The 6690-nt window shown below is 38.9% G+C and overlaps 1 long non-coding RNA gene across 1 annotated transcript; it reads left to right on the top strand.

Moving 5' to 3' along the window:
• The first annotated feature begins 4773 nt into the window (after positions 1–4773).
• Positions 4774–6088, top strand: LOC125776881 (uncharacterized). The gene is made up of 3 exons (XR_007422044.1): positions 4774–5093; positions 5148–5249; positions 5310–6088. It is a non-coding gene; the product is annotated as an uncharacterized LOC125776881 (long non-coding RNA).
• Positions 6089–6690: the final 602 nt, after the last annotated feature.

Below are 6690 nucleotides of genomic sequence, written 5' to 3'. Positions count from 1 at the left end.
ATTCATAATTCGTGTCCTGATGCCTTCTTCGGATATAGCCCTTTTACGTTTCAAGTAAATTCAGAAGTAGAAGTCCTAATAGACACAAACTACTCGTTAGCGCTATTGAGCAAGGTTGGCGACTTAAAATTGTTCTTAGGGCAATTTGTTAAAATACCTTTTCTAAGTGATTTGCAAGGCAATTTGCCTTGTCGTCATCACTCCGGGCCAATTACCATTCAACTGTCTTAGAGACATGTCGGAATCTACTAGTGGCTTGAAAAGCTTTTGGGCTTTCCAAAGGGAGTTTTATTTGCTAGTATTTAGACACAGTTTCTTTATATAATTTTCAGTTTTGTGTTCTTCCACGCGTTTAAGTGCTTTTTTTCACTTTCGTACAGCAGATTTCAGTTGACGCAGAGTTGAAGTGGAGCGAATTAAGTGCCATTCACGACTAGCTCGCCTTTTCTCATTTACAAGTTTCTCTATTTCTCATTTTGGTGTTTTTTCTAAAACCAACTGGTTTACTTTTTCTTTATGGTGCATCTCGACACGATAGAATTTATAGAATACTAGCTGCATTGCCGTGCACATAGCCTGTGGAGACTCCACATTGCTCATAGCTTGCTAGACATAGAATACTATCTAGTTTGCCATGTATAGTAAGCTAGAAGCTGTCACTTCAGCAGTTTGACAGGGCAGTTTTCATTTCTATGAAAATTTTGAAGAGGCAACATATCCCATTTGCACATATGCCGACGGCATTTTCAATTTGGCAATATGAAATTTAGAAGAGCGAGTATTAAGACGGTTGTGTTATGTTATAAAAATAAAGTACATTTTCAAAATAACATGTTTTCAAAAAATTAATATTTAGTTTAATATTGTTAATTTACAGAAAAATTATGCAAATTGGGTTGGGAATGAGCGAAGTCTTAAATTTAATAAACTTATACAAGCATAAATCAAAATATTATTGCGCATTTTAAATTTATTATTTCAATTGGTATATACAATTTATGCCGCAATTATTATATAATAGTCCAAAAATATGAATTCTTATTTTTCCCAGAAGTACATTTGTAAAAAAAGGATCTTTCTCCTTTTCTTATTATCTTATTTTTCCCAGAAATACATTTGTAAACAAAAGGATCTTAATCCTTTTTTTATTTTCCACATAAAAGATTTCAAACGTACGCTACATCAGCTACCTACCCGACGGCATTTCGCAAATGATAAAATAAAATTTTCAAGAGCTCAAAGCATGCGCTACATCAGCTCGAACCTACCTATCCTACGCCTTTGCGCAAATGATTCTATCATGCTAGCAAATGCCCACGTACAGATTTGGCAATGGCAATAGCAATTCGTTTGACAGCTAGTATTCTATAAATTCTATCGTGTCGAGATGCCCCGTTATGGTGCAGTGGTCGGCATTTCTTAGCACAATTGTGCAAACTAACTTCACACGCACACTTACGCTCTATCGCTCAGTCGTTGTCGAGCCAGCAACGAATTAACATCGCGCAAGACTATAGCCAAATATGCCCTGCGAGAAATATTTTATGATACTAAATGCCTTTGGTGCCTTTTATGTTCCAAGTCTTTAAAAGATAATAGAGAATATATCCTTAAAAGGCATTTTGTTTATTTTCATTATACTATTAATTATTTATAAAATTTGCTTAATTTTAATTCGAATTTCTCACTGGGCTACTTTTTTTTCGTGCTCACCAACACAGTGACAAATCCTCTCATGCCGACCACTGCACTATATGAAAATTGTTAGTGCCAACAATTTCACTTAGTTTAGCAACAAGAGTTTTACTGCTACGCTCTCACAAATATATTGGAGGTGGTTTCGCATTAACGGCAGTAGTGGTACCCTTCGCATCGTCGTCTGAACCATTGCTTGGTAATAAGGCCAATACACAACACACAAGTACGTTCGATTGTGTGAATTTGTTTCGCCCATACACGGCACACAAATCCATTTTGCGTTCGTTTTTCACAGAGTAAACATCTGCGACAGGCAAGCGGAAAGTTTCTTGGAATTTATGTGTGTATAAAAAAATAAACAAAAGCAAAATACGAAAAAAAGGATTTAGGTAGCGGATTGGTTGAGTAAAAGGAATAATCGCTCTCATGTACATTTGTTAAAGATATGGAAATTAGTAGTGCAAAAGATTTGACAAACTTTTTGAGAATGCATACAACTACTTATAGAATGCTTCTGATCAGAATAACTCCTGCAAAACAGAAGAAAAACTCTATAATGCGCAATGCAATTACGCCAAATGAGAGGTTATCTGCAACATTAAGGTTCCTTGCTCATGGACAAACCTACGAAGATTTAAAATTCTTAACAAATATTTCAGCCTTGGGAAAATTATTTTAGAGACCTGTGAAGCTATAGTTGATCAATTCAAGCCATTTGAATATTCTCGAACGTTCGACGAGTCACTCGCGGACGATGCGTCGATGGTTAAGAATATGAAATAGGAAAAGGAAGTGTATTAATAAATGAAACCACAAAGTTTGTGTCTAATATAATAAACTAAAATGTTGGTTCTTTATTAGATTGGGATTACCAAATATTACCTGGTTTGTGCTTGTGGCGATGCTGGTTATGGTGGCCGGTGGACGACGTCTTACTACGCTTCGCTCTCTAGAAAAAGTACCCCAGGCTGACTAGCGGAATCGCTTGCTAAGCGGGAGTTTTCAACGAAACCATTGCCAGTTGAGTGAAAGTTATTAACAGTTGAGTGAAAACTATTAACAGCTAACTGGCAATGGTTTGTTATATACTCACTAGGGGTGGTAAAAAGAAATTAGGCGCTGGCCTAAACATACCGGCCCCCTTGCGGTGAGCAACAAAAAAAAAATTACATGTCCATCTACCACCATAACGATGTACAACTTTATGGCACAATATTAGTAGAGCTAAATAGAAAATATAGTTTAAGTTCATTCATTTGTTATTATAATTATATTTTTTAAAATAAGAATCCAAAAAACAATACTTATTCTAAATAAGAATGCAAAAAAAACAATACTTAAATAGCTTAATTTAGTACCGGGCCGTACCCGAAAGCACCCAGCCGAATATGGAGCCCTGAGCGAGAAGCTGCCCAAACGTTTGTGGCATGACCTGTTGGGTCATGATGCGGGAGTATACATCCGCGCCGAGCACCAAGCGTATCGGCGACGACTTGTAGAAATTTGGATCCGCCAGTTTGATGTGGGCGTATGGGGCTGCTATGTCGCAGTCCAACGTGGTGGTCGGGCTGATGCACATATAGTCGTTCATTACCCTTACATGCGTCGATATGCGGGTATTTGTCCCATGTTTGCCTCGCAGTACTAAAAGGCAGCCGCGTTGACCGCCGATATGCGTCTGCTCTAGTTGCAATTCCCTTGCTAGGTCGCGCGCAATTAGCAACGTAGGGGCGCATGCGTCTATGAGAGCCCTGATTAAATGTAGGCGTCCTCTTGCCTCGATCTTTACCACCGCCGTCGGTAAAATGGCTGTCGTTGGCAGCAAGGAATGAGCCACTATGCTGGCTCGATTTGTTAGCCCGGATTTGAAGGAGCTAGCCCGGTGAAGCTGGAGAGACCTGGTCTCCAGTCTGGCCGGGTTGTGCGCTTGGCGACGGCGCAGACGGCGTTTGTGCGCGCGACGTTCGTGTTGCAGAAGGGGGCGGAAAGTCCGGGTTTCCGTTTCCCCTCGCTGTGATGGGCGGAAAGGCCGTGTTTCCGCTCCGGTTTCAAGTAGTTCTCCCTCCTCTGGTTCTGGTTGGAGAGGCCTAGTCTCCGTTCCAGGGTCTGATGCATCGATGGAGAGAGCATCATCGGAACTTATTTGTTCGCTCCATGAATGGTTTTGAGGCACTGCGGGGCGGCGACGGGTATTTTCCCCGATGTGGAGCATTGTGTGGTGCTTCTCGTTGCAGCGCCGGCACCGTGCGTCGGAGCAATTCGCTGACCTGTGGTTGACCACAAGGCAATTTACACAGTATTTTCCTATGGGTGCTTCCCGTAGGCGCTCCCGGAAGGACGAGCAGAGCCGCAATGGATGCTTTCCCTTGCACAGCGTGCAAGAAAGCGGGTAGCGGTTTGGGTGTAGCGCCGCGGTTTTCTTCAAGGTACTGTAGCGAGTCATCTTCCTGAAATTAATCTGTTGACGATTTTGTGTTGTTTGGTTTTGAATATCATCTAAAACTGGGGGCCTATTCTGTAACTCGATTCGAAAAAAAATTTACTCGAATTCGGATTTTGTATATTCTGTAACCCGATTTTCGGATTTTCAAGCCAATTTTCGGATAAAATATTCGATAGCTTTTGAGTTGTAGAAAGCAAAAACGAAAATTGTACGTATTTATTCTGGCATAGGGTGGTACAACTTTCGCATAATTATAAATTAGATCCGAATTTCGAATAGAATACATTTTCGAATAGAGTTACAGAATAGGGCCCCTGATTGGGTGGCGAGAAAAAGTGCATAAATTATATTATATATATTGCATAGTGTGGAGACGGCCGTATGCGGTGTGAACTGCCTTACATTACCATAGTGTTGCAAATAATAATTAAATAAAAAACATTTTGCCTTTAGCATCAAATTTATGTTATCGTTATAGTTTTATTTGTTGTATGTTTTCGACAAAGTGACCTGTCACCAAAGAAAATGTTAAATACAATTTGGTTTAATAATTATTTTCAATTCTAACTTGTCAATAAAGTACCTCTTGCTCAGTAAGTTCAAGGGCAATGCATACATGTACTGCTGTAGAAGGAGACCTTCGGTTTGCAATTGCGTTATTTGCTAGCAAAACATATTTTTCAAATATGGTATTTGCAATAAAAATTGAATTTAAAATTCACAAGCATGAGTTATGCCTCATAGTTTGGAAAAAAAAGTTTTAGATTCACTCTTGTAAAATTTTTAAGGCGAATTAAAAAACTGACGGCATGGCATCACCTTATGTCATGAATGAAATTTTTAAGGCGAATTAAAAACTGACGGCATGGCATCACCTTATGTCATGAATGACATTTTTAATTATTGGTTAAGTGCGCACACGTGCGCAGATTAACCCCGGCAGCAGAAAAAGGTAAGTCAGTAAAAATAATTGGATTTACATATTTATTTGAATATTTTCTTTCAGACTTCCTGGCAAGATCGCATGAAGAAATCAAGAAGGAAGTATCTGGAGGCCCCGGCGAGAAAAACTTGATGTGTTGTCCCCTGTTTGCTGGCAGCAGAAAAGGTAAGTAAGTGAACATAATGAAATTTGCAGATTTATTAAAAAATTCTCCTTTATTTTCAGACTCGTGCGCATGCTCTTCTTGCTTTCACCCTTGGTGTGAAACAACTGATCGTTGGTGTCAACAAGATGGATTCGTCTAAACCACCATACAGTGAGACTTGTTATGGGGAAGTCAAGAAGGAAGTATCCTCATCCACCAAGAAGCTCGGTTACAATCCAGCTGCTGTTGCAGTCGAACAAATACGAATTATAATTGGTTCCCTTATTGAATTTTATTCGTACCAATCGCTGGCTTGGCATGGTGATAACATGCTGGAAGCATCCACCAACACGCCATGGCTCAAGGGATGGAAGGCTGAACGTAAGGAAGACAATGCTGAAGGTAAGACACTTGCAGTGTTAAGTCTTCGTAATGTATCTGTGTAATGTTGCTAAGATGTAATGTAACTCGTCGTACGTAATACTTAATGTTAATAGCTAATGATCAAGCTGCATTTTTTCGTATTATTAAAATTAGAAGAGTCTTATTATGCTTATTATAATGATATAAAAGATAATTATTTGAATGGTGCCGACGCATTTATTGTAATGTTGGCACTTTTATACCCAAACATACGTATTTACGCTCTTCCAGTTGCTGAACCCAAGTGCAAGTATTGCTATTAAAAGGTGAAACAATATAGCATGAGAAAGTACATAACTAAATATTTAACATTTTGACCGATTACAATTAAATTGAATAAAAATTACGAAAAAAAACTATTAATTAATAGAAATGTGCGGATATACTGAAAATAAATTGTGTGAAGAATGTGATTTAAGATTTTAAGAGAATTAAATGAAATCAATGCAAAAATTTATATAATACAAAAAAAATAAAAAAAACTTTATTTCAAGCATACAGCCGCGGTGAGAGTAATGCAGACGAAATGTTTCAAAATTACAATTAAAGGCAATAAAAAAAAATATGTGAAACTTTAAAAAATTGTTCCTCAAAATAAAATCTGTTTATTTTAATGCATACGTGCACAATTAATTGGAACAGCACAAACCCGCGTAAAAGTGCCAACCCCGATTAGAGTTTAGGGGCCTCCTCCTTGCATATTTATTTAAATTTCTTCTTTTCCTTACAGATTTGGTCATCTCTTCCAAATCCCCGCACGCAGCTAACTGCTTTTTCCGCGATATTTTGTTGTGATATGAGACGCAAGTGTTGGTTAGTGTAGTTGCATTAGCACGCCCTGTGACTATCCAGCCGAACACTGTCTCTTGCGCAAGAAGTGATCCCAGTACGTTCTTGCGTATGCCATCAAGCATAATGTGGGGATAGACGTCCCCTCCGAGTATGACGTCCACCGGTTCATTGACGAAGAACCTTTCGTCCGCCAATGTGAGATCTGGGAAAGCCTGCCGAGTTAGTGCGCTAATATGGCAAGTCGGC

This window comes from Bactrocera dorsalis, chromosome 2 (assembly GCF_023373825.1).
Source record: "Bactrocera dorsalis isolate Fly_Bdor chromosome 2, ASM2337382v1, whole genome shotgun sequence".
Lineage (NCBI taxonomy): Eukaryota > Metazoa > Arthropoda > Insecta > Diptera > Tephritidae > Bactrocera > Bactrocera dorsalis.
Note: the sequence above shows the minus strand (reverse complement) of the source record. Positions and strands in the feature narration are given on the sequence as shown.